Below are 20433 nucleotides of genomic sequence, written 5' to 3'. Positions count from 1 at the left end.
TGCTTAACCTTAACCTGGAACAGAAAGATCTTGCCCCACCACTATTTTCCCTGCTCCATTCCATTGTTCAACCTAAACCTGGAAAATGTAGAGGGTACCCCACCACTATTTGCTTTGCTCAATTCCATTGCTCAAACTTAACCTGGAAATGATAGAGGGTGCCCCACCACTATTTCTCCTGCTCCATTCCATTGCTCAACATAAACCGAGAAAGATTGAGAGTGCCCCACCACTTTTTGCTTTGCTCAATTCCATTGCTCAACCTAAACCTGGAAAAGATAGAGGGTGCTCCACAGCTATTTGCTTTGCTCCATTCCATTGCTCAAACTTAACCTGGAGAAGATAAAGAGTGCCTCACCACTATTTCTCCTGCTCCATGCCATTGCCCAAACTAAACTGGAGAAGATAAAGATTGCCTCACCACTATTTCTCCTGCTCCATGCCATTGCTGAAACTTAACCTGGAGAAGATAGAGAGTGCCCCGCCACTATTTCTCCTGCTCCATGCCATTGCTCAATCTTAACCTGGAGAAGATAAAGAGTGCCTCACCACTATTTCTCCTGCTCCATGCCATTGCTCAAACTTAACCTGGATAAGACAGAGGGTACACCACCACTATTTGCTTTGCTCCATTCCATTGCTTAACCTGAACCTTGAAAAGTAATTATGATTTAATGTTGATGTTTATGCTGGATAGAAATAGTTGATTCAAGAATTTTCCCTGGTGTCAAAGTGATAGTATCCCCTGTTGTTGGAGTTGAGAACCCCGCCTGGGTTCACCCTTTGGTCAATGTCCAGAGCCCCTGTTAAGATTTAGAGCTGTCCAGCCTACTTCTCCGAAGTCAAAAAGCTGCTATGAAATGATTGCCTGTACAACTGTATTTGTCATGTTAAACATGTAATATATGGCAAACACTTACAGTTATACAGCCTTGTAAAAATTGCTCATAATATTTTTATCAAATTTTCTGGTGAGAATCTTAAAAAATCTCCAGCCCAACTGTGAGAAACCATACATTGCCTCCAGACTGCAAGTGCTTAATTCATTCAGAAAACAACTCATTCCCAGAATATTCTTAAGACTATGTATTAATTATACATAAAAAAAGTGATAAAATGTCACAAACTAGATCCAGTAATTACCCCATAATGACCAACAAATTCATAAGAGCGTCATAACCTATCTAGCCGGTATTGGGCTCCATTGACAGGTTTATTACATTCTTAACTGCATTGTATCATTAAGCCAGACCTGAACAGATGAAAGCTATACTCAACAAGCAGTGGAAAACCATAAACTAAATAAGGTGTTATTTAAGGCGCCTTACATTCATGAGTTTGATGATTGTAGTCATCAAGGCATCTCAGGCTCAATTCCAGGCTAATGTGTGTATGTGAGATTTGGTGATCATCATCTCAGGCTCAATTCCAGGCTTATGAGTGTATGTGAGATTTGGTGATCATCAATGCATCTCGGCTCCATTCCAGGGTTTATGTATTTTGTGAGATTTGGTGATCATCAAAGCATCTCGGCTCCATTCCAGGGTTTATGTATTTTGTGAGATTTGGTGATCATCAAAGCATCTCGGCTCCATTCCAGGGTTTATGTATTTTGTGAGATTTGGTGATCTCTGGCTTAATTGCAGGCTTAAGTGTGTATGTGAGATTTGGTGATCATCATCTCAGGCTCAATTCCAGGCTTATGTGTGTATGTGAGATTTGGTGATCATCAAACTTTACAAGAGGGTACTTGAGATTTGTCACAGCACAGTGATTGTGCTTATGAGGTGGAATAATACAGTATTGTATTTTTATCATACCCCTACCACATGTCCGTGGGACTGTATAGGAATCACATTGTCTTGTCTATCTGTCCTGGGACATCGGTACAAGTCTACCTTTCTCCATAACTCCATATATTTTTGAGTTACTGACTTCAAACTTCATACATTCATTGAAGGTGCTGGAAGAGGTGTTGTGCAAAAGAAACATTATTTTGTGTTTGGTATTTTTAGAGTTTTTGCCCTTTGATTATGTTTTTACTTTTTTTTCACTAAACTCCATAATAATGTTTTTGATATTATCACATATTCACTGTGTTGAAGGGAAGTGATGTGCAAAAGAAACATTTCTACATATGGTTTGGGTTCAACATATGTGTTGGGTTCAACATATGGGTTGGGTTCAACATATGGGTTGGGTTCAACATATGGGTTGGGTTCAACATAATGGGTTGGGTTCAACATATGGGTTGGGTTCAACAAATGGGTTGGGTGCAACATATGGTTTTATTTCTACAGATGGTTTGGGTTCTACAAATTGTTTGAATCTGCAGATGGTATGGGTTCCACACATGGCTTGAATCTGCAGATGGTATGGGTTCCACACATGGCTTGAATCTGCAGATGGTATGGGTTCCACACATGGCTTGAATCTGCAGATGGTATGGGTTCCACACATGGCTTGAATCTGCAGATGGTATGGGTTCCACACATGGCTTGAATCTGCAGATGGTGTGGGTTCCACACATGGCTTGAATCTGCAGATGGTATGGGTTCCACACATGGCTTGAATCTGCATATGGTTTGGGTTCCACATATGGTTTGAATCCTGTAGTTAGTTGGGGTTTGGCAGATGGTTTATGCTCTTCATGACGTAGTTTGGGTCTTGCAATTTGTTTCTATAACAGATGCATGGAGTTGTGTACTGAAATGTAGATGAAAACAGAGTCAAACAAAACTCGTGTTAAGGATTTATTTGATTTAACTCTTGAATCCTACTTTTTTAAATCTGTGGCACTAACAAATCTAACATTATACTACAATTGTAATTGTGTAATTAGTTCATTTAATATTTTGTACCAAATCCTTTCTATTTTCAGGTAAGTCAAGATCAACTTTGCTGCTTTATTTGATAATACCGCACTCACTCTGTGTAAGTATGTATGTTTGTTCAAGTTACATATATATTGTTTGGCTAAATTATTGCGTTACCCCACGAGGAGTTAGTGTTATTTTGTGGGGGTTTTTCTTCATAGTTTGGTGACATAAGATAGAAAGACTGAAATTCCCAGTCAGTTGATATTAGCAGAGTTTGAGAAACAGAGTGAGATACAAGATCTGGGTGCAATACTCTAGCTCTTTCCAAGCGATGGTCTTGTTCCTTTAATGCACCTGATGTTAAGCACCCATACACAGGAAACAACGTGAGCGTGAAGTGCTCAAGGTGAGCTTTTGTGATCGGTCTATGTCCAGTGTCCAGCATCCGGTGTCAGCAATTGTTTATAAACTTCATCTCCTCCTAAACCTTGGACAATTTTGATAAAACTTCACAGGGATGTTCCTTGGGTGGTGCCCTTTCAAAATTGTTCAAATAAATTAAGACCCTTGATATTTTGTGTGTATATAGTGGTTCTCCATCAAGTTTGTTCAAAATGTGGCCTTGGGGGTCAAAACTGGCCCCAAACCAGTGTTTACTAATTTCCTATAGGCTTATATTAATATAAGAAACACATTTAAAAACTTCTTATTATGACTTACTCTAGATTGAAGGGCAGCAAATCCTGTGACATTGTTTCTGGTCTAGCTTCAGGTGGTCACAAGTTTCCAATGTTGACAATTGTTTAAAATGATGACATAAAAGATAACTAGATATAATTTTTGTAAATCTGAAGTGTTTTGGTTCTTATTTATTTTGAACAGCTGGAAGGCTAAAGATGATGATTCATAAGAATTTGACTTTATTTTTATCATCTACATGACATTACCAATAATAATTTGCATATTTATAAGAAATTAAGAGCATTTATCATATTTTGTTTTATTGTTTAAAGATACTTTTATAAATAATGTCTTTGTTATGCATTTGAACATCTCTTAAGTTCTGATAAAAAACACTTGCATATTTCCATATATCATCAAAATGACATGGATTAAAAGAAACTTTTACTGGCATTGGAAAAGTCTGGAGGCTGATTTCTGCCATTTCGTATTTTCATATATTCGCAACAACAATTTAAATTACAAAAAAACACTGTGATGAGAATACAAAATAAAATGCTAGCATATTTCGCCTTGCCTTTTGGTGCTTTTTTGGCATTCACATGGATAGTGTGTTGTCCTACAACATGGCATTTTTTAAGTATTTTCACCATCCGGTATGCATACGCAATTTGATTATCAATAGTACACACAAGATGGAGGAAATGTCATGCCAGGAACCATGTCTGAACATGCAGCGGTATGATTTGTTTTGATAGAGTTTTGTGCGCGAAAATGTGCCAATTAAGTGGCGGGGCATCAGGTTGCCGGGGCCCAAAGACGACCGATGTTTATTTTGTAATTTGGCCTCACCACATCGTGTACTTTTGTACTGTTAAGGTCAATGTTGAAATTAATAAAATTAATTCAGATAAAATGTATATTGAAAAGTATAATTGTTCAAATATAACAGTTTTTTCCACTTTTAAATTTGAAGGAAAATGTATCGTTAAATAACTTGAAATGAGTTCACCAAGGCTCAGTCTTTAAATTGCTGTATTTAAATATCAAAGGGAAAACAACATCAGTTTGTATAATGCATTTCAGTTTAAGTTGAGGTGTCTGAAAAAACAAGTCTTACAGTAAGTTGAGGTGTCTGAAAAAACAAGTCTTACAGTAAGTTGAGGTGTCTGAAAAAACAAGTCTTACAGTAAGTTGAGGTGTCAATAAACAAGTCATACAGTAAGTTGAGGTGTCTGAAAAAACAAGTCTTACAGTAAGTTGAGGTGTCAATAAACAAGTCTTACAGTAAGTTGAGGTGTCAATAAACAAGTCTTACAGTAAGTTGAGGTGTCAATAAACAAGTCTTACAGTAAGTTGAGGTGTCAATAAACAAATTTTACAGTAAGTTGAGGTGTCGATAAACAAGTCTGTTAATCATTTTAAAGGGCCAAATCCTGATAATTCATGCAAATCAGTTTTGTTGAATTTTTAGAAATGTGCGTTATAGAACATTCCCCCCCCCCCCCAACCCTTTCCACCCAAATAAAATTAAATTCGGTTGTCCGGTTAGCGCAGTGGTTAGCGCACTCGCTTCTCACCTAGGCGACCCGGGTTCGATTCCCGGCTTGGGCGCATGTGAGTTTGGTTTGTGGTCACCAAGCCGGACAAGTGGGTTTTCTCCGGGTTCTCCGGTTTCCCCCACAACACAAGACCACACTCTCGCGTAAAATCGTGCCAACGAGAGTGATTAATATAATGTTGTAATAACTTGTTTCACAATCGTTGTAAAATAAATATGTTAAAACTAAATTAAACTAAAATTAAACCTAATTAATTTTATTCTGAACCCCCATGCCCCCTGCGTGTAGCCACCACTCCATATTTTACAAAATGCCAGGCTCAAGATATCTAGCCCATGCTTTAATGAATGCACACTGAACACTGTTGACAAAGCCAATGTGTTCTTTCCTGACCTCTGACCCCTGGTCTATGTTCACACAATTTCCCCATATGATCACATGTCAAACACATGTGGCTTTTAATAAGAAATGGAATTGTAAAGGAGAAAGCGTGTGAATTGTTTGGCTCTGGTCAATATTTGGAGTCGTCATAATCTGTTGACAGGAACAGATCTTATCTAAAGATGAATTTTCAGAGAACTTCTGATTGGTGATCAATTATTGTCGTGCAACGTTGTCGTGCAACATCTTTTCTTTCTTTTTGTGGGAGTTTTTCCCTAAATGGACAGAAAGCTCTGTATAGCGTTATGTGACAAGGACTTTTCTTAATGCATGGAAAATGCCTCTACACACAGTTCAATATGGCTGAGAGAATTTGTATTAAGTCTGTGATGGCTGTGACTATCTCCAAGAGTCTAAAGATGAGAAATGTTTTTATCTAAAGCCATGTGGGTAACAATATAGACACGTGCAGAAAGGACAGTAGGGGTTTAAGGACAACATTGTTATTCATGATGGATATTGTTTTCATAGAAAAATGGTGCTTCCACTGTAAAAATCAATGAGATCTATATTGGTTTTACACATTGTGTCTAGAAAAAGAGCTTGTATACAAAAACTTAAATTAACATCTGGCTGCCTAATATGCAGTTTTGAAAAATATGGAGAATCAATGGTATAAATGATTCAACAATTTTTTGTGGTAACTTTTAACACAGCTCTAGTGTAGATACTGACAAATTTTCTCCAAAATAATGTGAACATAACTTTACGTAAAATAATTAAATTGCCAAGTGAACATCGTAAAACATTATCTATCTTTCGCTCAAAATTTGTGAAAAACAGAATTTGGATAATCTGCAAATACCTTTTATTGGTTGAAAGTTGGATTATACACTACCATGCAATGGACTGGTGAAGTTTGGTAAAAAGAATTTAAACCATTTGTATTTGCCCATGATAAACTAATGAAACTGTTTTCATTTATTGTTGTTTTTGACATTTTGAAAGTGCACACATATATGGAGGAGAGAAAATGAATGATGGAAATGAATTTAAAACAATTCATATTGAAAGACCATGAATGTGAATATTATTCTGTTATAACAGTAATATAACAATTTCCAGCATTCAAAATATATGAAATGGCGCTATCTTGAACTTGCGCATTTTAACACTTTTTATATATGACATCACATCAGAAGGTATTGCACTAGTTCTATGTAATAATTATCTAATGACTTTTTAATATAAATTTTATGGTGTCATTTATTATACAAAGTAAGTCACAACAGGCTTTAATAAAGGTCTTGATTGTATTAACTCCAGCAATTAAAGGACAAATTAAAATACTCGGTATTCTTGCGTATTTATGTTCTTTCGCATAATTAAATTTATGCCTCTTGTGCAAAAATCCTATTAAGATTATGAATGACCTACATTTCCAGCCTATGACAGCCTCATATAAGTACCCTGATTAATTATAAAGACATGACTTTACAACTCAATAGGCTTCACATCATAATTTCATCATTTCCTGCCTGCTGAAAACACAGTATAATGTAAGTACTGGTAATAATTAGATATGATGAAGTAAATTCTTACTGAATAAGAATGGGCGTAGTGAGCGTAGCAAATGAGCCCTTCTTAATCATGAAGAAATTCCTTCAGGTGATCTAGCTGACTTAAAAATTACAATCTCATTGGCTGATACATTGTCAACGCAAAATCTGACTCATGGAGTGTGTATCTGATGAGTGGCAGTAGGCGGACCTTTAAACACATGTGAAAGGTGATATTCTTAATGATTATAAGTCTAGTAGTAGAACTTTAAAATTGTCTAAAATCACAGGTGTCCATCACATAGCTTGATCACTAACATTGGCCCTAAACAGTCCTTTGATATTGTTTAAAATTAACAAAAAATAAATAAAATTGATAAAATGACATTTCAACAAATTTCTAAGAGTATAACATGAAAAAATATAATAAGTCTCGAACTCACCCTGACCAAAACATGGCTAGTTTATTTATGGCAACAACAGATACAAGGGGGGTGAGAATGACAACAAGAAAACATCCAAACGTTCAATGTGGATAAAAACGCGTCTTACTCAACGACTTCACAACCGTGGGATGATATTTAAAGCTACTCTTTGTAATGCATGCGCAAAGTTTGCATGTCAGTCTGTATTTAACGTGTTTTTTTGGGGGGGGGGGATTTTGGTGTTTATTTGTTGAACCTCTTCATTGTTCCAAATTAGTTTCCGGCAGTGTAAAAATTATTATCTAAGCATTGTGTCAATTATTTTAGGAAATATTTGACATTACATGTTTAGGGCAACTGTAGTTTGGGGGATTTCTGGACATGGGAACCTTGTATATATATAATGATATATTTTTTTAAGTTTAACTCTTAATACTCAAATTTATTGAAATGTCATTTTATCAATTTTAATTATTTTTTGTTAATTTTTAAACAGTATCAAAGAACTAATTAAAGGGCCATATTTTAGTGATCAAGCCTTGTGATGGACACCTGTGTGCTTAAAATGATGTATGTTGTATTCTAAGTCAGTTAATGAAAGGTGTTGAGTTAAATTTTAATGACTTAAATGACGTACTTGCTTATGTTTTGGTAGAAAGCACTTTTTTTGTATGACGAAATGAAGTGTGGCAAATCAATACAAGTGTTAAAACTAAGATAACAAAAGCAGGAACACTGAAATGTTGATATTTGCTCAAATATTGTCTTTGAAGACCACAATTTTCATTAGCGTTAACAATAATAATCACTTTGACATTATTACATGATGAGATCAATTGTATCGTTAAGAGGTCAAAATATCTACCACTTTTATAAAAGTCCTGGTGGCATAGTGGTGAAGGAGTCAGTTTTCTAATCTTTTCTTGACTTTACTGGCGTGGGTTCTCATCCCGCAAACATCAAAATATTTTTTTTATACTATAGCTGTACTTTTTTTCTGCAATTTCAATATCGTAGAGTAAAATAATGATAAAATAAGTGTTTTCAGATGTGTCACCAGGAAATGGTTCTGTCTGAAAACATGAGAGCCTTGAATGAAGGGACTTACTAGCTCAGCCCTTTGTAATCATTAAGATTCTACAAAATATTATACAACTGTTAGATAAAACTGATACAGAATCAACCCAAATTAACAAAACCGGAAATGTAACAGATGAAAACACTTTATTAAATTGAAAGAACAAAAAGTTACAGCTGGGTATAAATGTGAGAACCTTTAGGAAAAAAACAATGTACTCAATTTTTATTATCAAAAATAATGACTCTGAAAGTTAAGGCGATTAACACGCATTCTCAATAAAGAGGTGCAGCTTGAATTTCAGGCTGTCGTCGGTATTTTTTGGAATGTACACTCACTAAAGTGACAGTTTTAATAGTTGGCAAGTTACTTGGTATAACAACAAACTAAATTAAATATAAAACACTTTTTTGATGGTTGTGTATGTTTTTCCACAGCACGGAAACCTGACCAATTAGAAAGGTTTGTTACTGTCGCTTTGACAAAAATCAAACTGCAAGTTTGTTAATAAACCAATAATTACAAACATCAATCAATAATAGTGATAGCTCATGACGGTCGTATATCTAGTTGGTGCTAATATAGTTTTCATTTACATATTCCTCCTCTTGTCATTTTTCGCCATCCGTATCCTTTGTCGCCGATTTCTGTGAAAGGTTTGTTACATGCCTATTGACAATGCTATTATCCCATATTTGGAGAACATTGTCATCACAGCTTTTACTAAATACCCACCATGCAATAGTGTTAGTAATTAAAACAACCCTACCTTTCTAAAGATGTTCGTTTTCACTCACACCTATGTTGAAAAACGAAGTCCGGACAGCTACAGTTTAGCCAGAAAGGTTCGTTACTCAAAATACACCACATTCTAAAGCAATATCGACCATATACATGATTGTGTTACATTCATTTCCACTGTATAAGAATATTCATCCATCAAAATAAAGTTTTGGAAGCTAGTTGGTTTTAAGATTGAATGAAAACAACCCCCAAAAAAGGTTCGTAATGAAAGGTTTGTTACTGTCGATCGATAAATAATTTGAGGTACTTGTTTACTACTGCATACACGTGCGCATGACGTCAAATCACATTTCAATGACGATACCTAACTGATGACGCACAAACCTTTAAAAAAACATTGATTCTTAAGGTCGAAAGGACAAACATATTTATTGGAAAATCAACGGTTTGGGACATCATCATTTGGTAAGTATTTTTTCAACTATCTTGTAATATTTATCCACTTTAAAAAAAGATTTATGTAACAAGATGTTATGCTTTTCTCTACACAAGGCATCTTTTCAAAAAAATTAAATATATCTAAACAGATTCATGTTTACACACTGTGAAAGGTTCGTAGACGAAAGTAACGAACCTTTCACGGTTACTCATACTCATATAAATTAGTATTTAAAATGTTTTTCGAACATATAGCATGTTACAAGTTTATACAAAATACGTAATTACTTAAATGCCTATAAATGGATACTTTTTTTAAAAAAAGAATCACATTTCTATACATAACCTCTTTGGTTTGTGTAATGTATTACTGAAGTCGGCACCGTTTAAACACATGTCATGTTGTTTACTTTGTATGCTTTATTATGTTCACCACTTTTCGTTTATTTATGAAAACATGTGTTACAAACTGCACAAATATGTCTCATAGTGAAAGGAATTAGCGAAATAATGAGTAATTTGCAATTTTAAGGCATGCCTCTATACTAAAAGGTTCGTGACCATCTGGTAACGAACCTTTCAATATTTGGTCAGCACAATGTTTGGGGCTTCAAAACTAATTTTCTTCGAAATTGTATAACATGGCATGTTTTTTGATGAGATTAGTGTTAGTTTGTATCATTTGAACATATTGTATGCCTTTTTATTCTTTACAATAACAGTAAGTCTTTAAACCTGTCAAATTTGAACTAAAAATAACTGAAATATCTGTATAAAGGGTCGCATTATCTTTTTTTTCAAACCATTATATTATAACCACACCTTAAATTATAAAATGTTTCAACGAACATGTGTCAGCATGCTCAGTATGTAACATATTTAAGGGGGCAAGCACATATATCTTTACATAGTCAGATGATATATTTGCCCTTTGAATGGTAACGAACCTTTCACAAATTTGGCAAAAATACAACAAAACACTTTCAATTTACTAATTCAAATACCATTACTAGCCCGACATTATTTTCTCTATTTCAGAAAAATGGTAAAGTCAAGAGCCGAAATACAACGAGAATATAGGCAGAGATTGAAACAAGACGAGGCAAAGTACGAAGAGTATCTTGCAAAAGCAAGACGCAGAAAAGAAAAAAATTATGTTCCTACTGCAGAACTATCTCGAAAAGAGAAAGCTAAACGCAACGAAAAGAATCAAATCTACCTTTATCGCCACAGACAAAAGAAGCAAAGAGAAGGACAAGTAGAAAATATACAGAATGTACCTGTTGAAAATATGGAAACAAGTGGATATGAAACTGCAAGTTCCATAGATGCCCCAAGTCCGCTGGTTGTAAACATGCCATTTCCGAACAGACAAAATGGACCCAGAAAGAGAATAAGCAGGGCACTGGCAAAGAAATCAAATGAACTTCGAAACTTGAAAGGAAAGTTTGAATCGCTACAAATGAAATACAAACGGAATATGCGCAGCATCCAAAGATTAAAGAAGAAAACCAGCAACCAGGGAATTAAAAATGGCAATGTTTCCCCATCAGCAAAGTCTGCAGCAGAACAGGTGTTAAAAACAAAAGGTAGTGAATTAGTGATGACACAAATACAAACAGAAGAAATCCAAGAAATAACAACAGAAAATAGAGCAGCTACAGGAGAATCACATCAGACGTCATTTAATACAAGCCAAGATACAGAGACACCGGAATGCTCATATCAGGCTCCTGAAATGACACCAAAGAGCAAAACAAAACGATTACTTAAAGATGCTGGACTGACACGCAAGCAGCAAGCAAAAGTTAAGAAACAGTTAATACTTGGATACGTTATTCAAAACCAAATCAAGAAGCGAAGGATGGGCATGAAGCCAACACAGATTGGGGCAATGCGCAGTTTGATCGGAGGGAAAATTCTCAGCAAGTATGGTCTTAAACATACAATCAACAAAGCAACAGGGCTAGGTAGAAACCGGTTGAGTAGGTATAAAGAGGGCAAAGTAAAGAGAAGCAGAGAAATAGAAAAGTATAGATCAAAGGTCATGGAATTTTTAACTAGAGATGACAATTCTCGAGCAAACCCAGGTAAAGCAGACAAGCTTAAAACTAAAGGCATCGTTCACCAGACAAGGACATTGACCGACTACCTTAAAAATCTTCATCAGAAATTTTTAAGTGAGAACCCACATATAAAGTTGTCATTGGCATCTTTTTGTAGGATAAGACCCCATTATATAAGGTTAACATCGTTCATTTCAAGAAGTTGTTGTTTATGTACAAAACATCAAAATATGGCCCTGTGTGCACGAGCCATAAAGAACTGTGGTATCAATGTATCGCTGAATCCGGAGAAGTTTCTAGAGGAGAAATCCGATGAAATGATCAACAATGGCCTACCGGAAAAAGTTAAGTTTGGACAATGGAAACGTGTTGCAGTTGAAGAGAAGGGGAGAAAGAAAATGGTTATGAAAATAGTTGAACAAGAACTTACTAAAAATGAGTTCATTGGTTATTTGAACAACCAGATAGAAGAGTTCCGAGGTCACATTGGTCGAGTAAAGAGACAATACTCAGAGATAAATGCGCTAAAGAAAAACCTGAAGAGCGACGAAGTTATAGTACACATGGACTTTGCCGAAAATTACAGCTGCAAAACGGTAGAAGAAATCCAGTCAGCTTACTGGACACAGACTGGAGTAACCCTACATCCTACAGTGTTGTATTACATGGAAAAAGACACCTTACAACACAGCAGTTTTGTCTTTGTGTCTGACGAAATGGGCCACAATTCGGCAACCGTCCTTACCTTTCTGGATAGTTTTATGCCCGAGGTGAAAAAAATAATTCCCGGAGTCCGAAGAGTTCACTACTGGACAGATAGTCCGACCAGTCAGTACCGGAACAAGACAATATTCAGCACAGTTGCAAACCACGAACAGCTGTATGGTATGCTGGCAACATGGAATTATTTTGAGTCTGGACATGGCAAGGGCCCATGCGATGGGCTGGGTGGTGTCACAAAACGAATGGCGGATGAAGCCGTTCGTAGCGGTAAAGTAGTCATACAAGATGCAAAGGATTTTTTTGCATGGACACAATCAAATGTATGTACCATGAAAAAGGTCAAGTTTTTGTTTGTGGCAACGGAAGAGTGTGAGAAAAAAGCACAGGCCTTATCTCAAACCACACTTAAGCCCATCAAAGGAACTATGAAAATCCATGCCGTTGTGGGAATCGAAAACAGGGGAATGTTAACCGCTGATGTCAGCTGCTATTGTGCAAATTGCATAGATGGCACATTTTGTGTGGGACACTGGGTTGAAGGATCTGTAAAAAAGACTGGCATTTCGGAAATTGAAATGGTAAATGCGGAAAAGTCTGACATTGGACATGAAACAAACATGGACATTGAAACAAACATAGATGCTGACAATTGCAAGTCTGGAAAGTACATTGTTGGTGATTTTGTGGCTGCAGTCTACTTAAAAAAATGGTATATCGGGAAAATTGTGTCCTGCGATGACGAGAATGAAGCAGAGATAACATTCATGAAGCACAGCAAATCTCACTATCAATGGCCTACTCCTGAGGACAAAATATGGATTAGCTGTGGTGACATTCTTACACAAATCGATGAGCCCACACCCACAGGAAAATCAAAAAGGATGTTCCAAATTACAGATGATGTTCAAAATACGATCAAAATCATGTATGAGACAAAACGCAGCATTGTTTGAGCTTGTTAATGAAGATTGTATAGGGACGGTTTGACTATCGTTTTTAGTAACGAACCTTTTATTAGAGTTTAATGCCATAGTTTTGATGTCTATTAGAGATCTGTATTGCTTAATACTGGCAGTTTTCTCTAAGTGGTATCTTACTTTTAGTTCTCGTTAAAATGGGGTCTTCAAAGTAACAAAAAGGATTCAAAAGACAAAGACTAACAAAAACTGTTTTAATTTTTAATGTTTGAAATCGTTACAGATACATACCCATACACTTTTTTTCTCAAAATGAGTTCAATCTCAGTTAATATGTTTAAAATGTTTAAAGAGTTTAACAAAACAACATAGTGCGTTATTTCCTTTACCTCCCTTTGTAGTATCTTACACAAAATATTTAATTGATGAATATATTTCCATCTTGAAAGGTTTGTTACATTTTGACACATTTATAAATGTATAATCTCAATTAAAAAAAACACGTAATTCAGTAAAATCGTACCAATGTTTTTTGAATGATTAAATGATATTGTCATTTAATGAATACATTTGCACTTAATAATAAAACCGACAACAATGCAGATATTTGATTATTGTAGAACTAATTTCACATTGTTCACATTTTTAAACACAAAATGTGCTCTTATATGTCGCAAATGTTTCGAAAGAATTATATAACTTACATTTTTATGTAACCATTTATACTTATTTTATGAATTTGCTTAACTTATCTAAATTAACTGAATATACCTTGGTAAAAAGTATATACAGTTATTATATTAAATATAAACGTGCATACAAAGTAACAAACCTTTTTAACGGAAAATATATCAATTAGATAACAATGTTACAAAGTCCACTATGAGAAAACCACATCAATGATGTTGAAAATCTTTTGGATTTAGTACTTATAATGATCAAACTTGAATTTAAAGCACACATCACCTTTATAGAACGAAAGTGACCTTTTGAGTGTTTTAAAAATTAGGTGCACCTCTTTACTGAGAAAGCGTGTAAAACAGTACATGTAGTTCTTGAAAAAATATTAATTAATATTTAAAAAGCATCTTTGAAAATATTCTGCAGATTTGATTTCATTTGATGAATTATCATTCCTTTCAAATTGTTCTTTACTGTTTACAAGTTGTGCACAAGTAGAGCTTTTTGTTCTAAGAATTTTAATTAATAATTAACATCAATTTAAGATTTCTTGAGCGAATGTGCTGAAACAGGACCCAAACTTATATCACACTGCGAATTCATTTAAGACCTGATTGGTTGATGGTAATATTAGTATTAAAAAAAAAGCTATTATAAGTGAGTAAGGAAATTGTTTACTATTGTGACTTGTGTATATACAAAGTACAAATCTTCAGAATATAAAAATCAAGCGGATAACACCCGGCCTCATGGGCCTATAAGTCACCAATCAGAAAGTTTACAATAATAATCAGATTAAAGATGCATACTAATGTAAAAATTACATTTTGTGATGGAATTTATTCGGCCAACTTTGATTTAATTAGAATATGACTTACATTTATTAATTCCCTGATACAGTTCAATGTAAATAGGCAAACTTCAGACTGGAAAAAATGCCATTAATCAAATGTTTCAATTTCAGAAAAATCCAATTTATCAAAGCAACAAAAAGGATATAGTTATGTTTCTCTTAAGTAAAATCAAATTGTTTAAAGCGTTGAAAGGCTTTCAGCCTGCTACGATTTCTGTACATTTGTGTATATTTTGTAAAACATTAACAAAATTACTTATTGAACATCTAAAGCCTTTGAAAATACTTTTAGATTTTTTATACATGAGCCATATAAGGTTATTTTAAACATTATTAGAATTATTACTAATGAATGCATGAATTACAATCACCAAACAACTAATTGTAGGATAAATAGAAATATTATAATTTCTTTTTAAACGTTTTGGTTTGGTATCTTATGCCAAGTGAGAATTTAATTACATTTTCAATGTGCGAACTTAGAACGCGTGTTTGACCTCTGTTTCAATGACTGTTTCTGAAATACTTTTAATAATAACATGTACTCGGATGTAAGGTATCTATCTTATTTAAATGCTATATCATTGTCAAGTATATTGGGTAAGAGTATATGGCAAAGAAATAGCTGCCATCAGAAAATTTAAAACAAACTGCTACCTATATTACCGTATATAGTGCGGGGGGGGGATGCAGGTGAAAATTATAGCTACTGTATTATGAATGCAGCGTGCAATATATATGTTTTTGCAGGGTTTTGTGGAAAATGTATTAAATAGATAACGTCTAGGGTAAGGAAAAATTGCAGCATAGAGCAAAACCTGCAAAAAGTGTGTGGCTGTTGAATATAACAGTGCTCTTTTTCTATTGGTCAGATAATATATCACTCTGCATGTTTGTAAACAAATTGATTGGCAAAAACAATTCTTTAGTGGGTAATATTCTCACCAAAGGCTGGCTTACTTACATGTTTCCTTTATAAAATTGTTGAATAAAATTGTATATAATATGATGACTCGTGTAAGGATCTATATATCTGTTTTGCCGTTCTTTTAATAACAACTTTCAATTGTATTTCGTACAGAAATTGAACTGGTTGACTTCATATGCAATGCAATAATTACCCAGAAAACACTGGTGCCTAAATATTCAAACTTCACACACTAAATGCATGGACACAGTATGATCAAGGTTGCGTGCCGAATACATCTGGCATTCAAAATGTCGGTTACATTCTAAATCAGTTATCAGGCAAAAAACCTTCTTAAAATGCTTTTTTTAATCAATAAAATTTCCTCAATATATTTTATCTTTAATTGAAGAACCTTCACCAAACAAAAGAATTATAGTTACGGTTGTTAATTTGATTCTTATACCATCAGATTCTCCGATAAAAATAGTTTTATAGTACCATTATTGTTTTTTCATTTCCCATGTCATGAATCATAATTTTAACAGTTTAAGAGTATGATTTTGTTAGATTTTGTAAAATATTACACAACTAACAGAGGAATACATTAATAAGATCATTGAATATTTCAACAGCCCAATTTTTCATTCTTGTGATTGTCCAAAGGAACTTCCCAAATTCTTGCAAATTACCAGGAATTCTTTGTTCATATTGTGTAATCAAATACTGAGAGAAAAATTTTCTTGAAAAAAAGAAAATGGCCTAAATTAAAGTCTTAAACAATTGATGTTAGAAAAGACATGGGCATACCACAGCATAGTCCAGTACACCCTGGCATTAAAATCAATTTTGGTCCCCTATGAAATCTCAAGATCAGGAATAAAAGAGTATTTGATGATTGATGTTATGTGACTTACAGACTTAGTAATGAAATAAAGTAGGTCTAGAATTTAAGACCGCTGTTGAACCACAATATAAAATCTCGTGCTGAATGACGTCATCCCCCACATGACTAAATATTGATATTTGGAAAAGCAAAATTTTAGAGGTAAACTACCCACTTCGTGTTTTTGCAGCTTTAGCACATCGCAGTGATTTTTCCTTACCACGCACATAAACTTCAACCCCGCGATACATACCCGGCGATACATACCCCGCGATATATACCCCGCAATACATACCCGGCAATACATACCCCGCGATATATACCCCGCAATACATACCCCGCGATATATACCCTGCGATACATACCCCGCGATATATACCCCTCGATATTATTCGATAATATTAGGCCCACCATGTTCAGTTCTATAATTTTCTCTGCTTTCCATCAAGTTGAGTCAAATCTACAAGGATTGATCCAGAATTACTCAGACTTTTTTTGATAATTTAAATATCATTGCACAAAGAATATGAAAACTCCACATACAATACATTTAATATATTTGATATAATTTCTGCAATTTTCAGAGCATTATACATAATATTTTCGCTGAATTCCATTCCATTCACGATATATTGTTGAACTCTGAACCAGGCGCAGTCCAATGAGGTCAATGACATTGCGCTCATAAAGCGCGAAAGTATTTCGAAGTATTTCCCACATATACTGACACACTTTTCATGGTGTTTAATCCACGGTGTATAAACGTCCGGATACCACTCCTTAGAAAACAAGGAGTAATGACATCGCATTAAACTCATAAATTACTTGCAATTCAAAGAGGGATTAAAAAACGATGTCATCTAAGCTTCCTCTTGATTTGTGGGAATACCGTTTGACCCTGAGGTACAATGTGGCTGGGAAGCATTCCCTATTTGTTCATGAACATGATGAACATGTACTTGCTTAGCTCCAGACTTGTTTACTCTGACCTTATTGGGGGGTGTTGAAGAGGAAAATTCTTGTTTAGTTTCCGAATTGTCAAACCATAACCAGGTTTCTAAGGTGGCGATAATCAAGTTCATTAAACTTGTTCACCTCCCCGTGCGTGTCTTCGCAGAAATGTTTTTGAATCATGCACACGTTTTTCTCTTTCTTCCTCACATAGCAATCAAGGGACCAGACCGGGCATCTGGCATGCCTACATCATCCATTAAAATCCTTTGCACACTTTCATATCTCTTCCCACCGATGTTTGCTACATCAAGGACCCCTCCATGATGTTCTTCACTGACGTCACTAAAGTCATGCCAATTGTCTTCTACTGTCTTCCTCCCTTATTGTCTTCTATGGATTTTTGCCCTTATCTAAAATGTTGATGCCAGTTGAATACTAATGAACTGTCACAGGTTGCTACATTTTCACCTTTGTCATCATTTTCATTGTTGTCTGCATCGGCGTTTTCCCAAATCCTTCGCAAAATGTTGTCACCGCTTGCACTTCTAAAATGTCTGATGATGCCATCAGTTGTAAACAAGACTGTGCTTGTAATCAAGTCAGAAAAGAACGATTTTTAATCAGAAATGATGTCAGAAATTTAAACAGTATTATTTAAGGAATGAATTGCGGGGTTGATGTCATTATCGGGGTATGAAGGCAATTGGGTTGGTCAATGTCTGTGGAGTCTGAAGGACTTCACGCGTACTTTGACCAACCCAATTGCGTTCATAACCCCGATAATGACATCAACCCCGCAATGCATTCCTTATATTTACACCAATAGGTCATTATTTCATTCAAGAATTGTTAAAAAAATACTTAATTTCATTTAAGAAAACCTGTCAGTAATCCGTTCTTACCCATTCTGTATATAGAACGACCCGACTGTAACCGGAAACATTTTTTTCAATTGACGTCACATAACGCGGGAAAAGATCAACCACTTGAAATCACTTTAAAACGTAAAATTGAAACACTTATGGCAACAATACATTTAAAATCAAATAAATTAACACTTTTAAAAATGTTGATTTATATTTAACGGGACCTGCTGACACAATACAAACAATAACAAGATCAATAGTTTTCATGTTTATTGTTATGCAATGAATTACGATCCGAACATATCCGATGATGTTGCGTTCATCAATTGATAAACTCATTGCCGAAAGGCAGTTCATATAAGGAATGGAAGTTGGGGTGTAAATATGTTGATATGAGGTAAATGTAATATATGACGTAATTTGGCGGAATTTTATAGATCATAGACCAAAGCATGTTGTGAAAGATTTTACATTTTAGACTGTGTGCTGACAATGCATTACTGTTATTTTAACGTTATATTTAATGTAACATTAAATCATTTACATGCTTGAAATTCTTATCGTCTACTCAAAACACTTTGAATAAGATATTCATGAATTTTTAAATAGTTTGGAAAGTAAAGAAAATATGTTAAGAGTCCTCGTAATTCTTGATTACCCCTGAGACGTATACGCAATATTTCGAAGTGTTTAAATTAACGGTAATTAAGGTAGCTGTCAATTTTCTGAAGGTTGTTTCTTTGTTTCCGTCCTTTAAATATAGTTCTAGTCAGTTTGATTAAACTCATACAAACTCGACCCTTAATCTACATATCACTTGGTACGTACTTAAAACGTAGTTTGATTCCTAAAAATTATGCTTCGCAACTGTGAAAGGTCTCAGATGCTATTGTCACCTTATTCGTTTTAATCTATATTTCGAATGCCTAGACTTGTGTGAATGTAAATGAATTATATATTGAACAAAACTGCACACGTTTTTCTTTTGTTTTACTATGCTTTGTGTTCTGTTTGTGCATTTACTCTGGCTACTAATAGCAACACCCTTTCTTTGAAAAATACCTGAAACTTTGGAAGCACTTAATCCTTCATTTTGCAGCCTAATTAAGATTCTGCAGTTTGTCTATATGTGACACTTTAACCACAATTGTGATATCTGTAAAAAAGTAAATGAATTAAACACATAACCAATCACATTTTAACAGAAGAACAGAGCTACTGGTAAAAACTCTTCCTAAAGACATAAAAGCCCTTTCGCAGGTATATTTTAGTATCAATTAAAATGCTATAACAAACATGCAGTATTCCAGCAACCTTATTATCAAGTTTTGAGGATGAGATTGTTTCGAAGTCATAAGCAGTAGCAACAGATGAATGTGCTGATAATGCGCACAAACAATTTGGCTACAGTGGAAAATTATCCAGCGATGATGCTGAATCTCTCCCGATGTCACAATGCCCGTGTTGACATCAAGGTTCTGTGATGACATCTAGGTTCTGTGATGACATTTAGGTTCTGTGTTGAAATCTAGGTTCTGTGATGACATCTAGGTTTTATGTTGAAATCTAGATTCTGTGATGACATCTAGGTTTTGTGTTGAAATCTAGATTCTGTGATGACATCTAGGTTCTGTGTTGAAATCTATGTTCTGTGTTGACATCTAGGTTTTGTGATGACATCTAGGTTTTGTGATGACATCTAGGTTTTGTGATGACATCTAGGTTCTGTGATGACATCTAGGTTCTGTGTTGACATCTAGGTTCTGTGTTAACATTTTGTTTATGTGATGACATCTAGGTTCTGTGTTGACATCTAGGTTCTGTGATGACATTGAGGTTCTGTTTTGACATTTAGGTTCTGTGTTAACATTTAGTTTATGTGATGACATCTAG

At 34.8% G+C, this 20433-nt stretch overlaps 1 protein-coding gene across 11 annotated transcripts in view; it reads left to right on the top strand.

Moving 5' to 3' along the window:
- The window catches only part of LOC128241542 (dual specificity calcium/calmodulin-dependent 3',5'-cyclic nucleotide phosphodiesterase 1-like), a 370992-nt gene that overhangs the window by 180615 nt on the left and 169944 nt on the right, over positions 1-20433 (top strand). Inside the window, exon 1 of one of the 11 annotated variants that reach the window (XM_052958536.1) lies at positions 6286-6645. The exons of 9 other annotated variants lie outside the window; for them this stretch is intronic. The gene's annotated coding sequence lies outside the window, so the exon portion shown is untranslated. Of the gene's footprint in view, positions 1-6285; positions 6646-20433 lie in introns of those variants that run through there. One more of the 11 variants, XM_052958532.1, reaches the window with a different exon arrangement.

Source organism: Mya arenaria, chromosome 7 (genome assembly GCF_026914265.1).
Source record: "Mya arenaria isolate MELC-2E11 chromosome 7, ASM2691426v1".
NCBI classification, from domain to species: domain Eukaryota; kingdom Metazoa; phylum Mollusca; class Bivalvia; order Myida; family Myidae; genus Mya; species Mya arenaria.
This window is presented reverse-complemented; position numbering and strand designations above follow the sequence as displayed.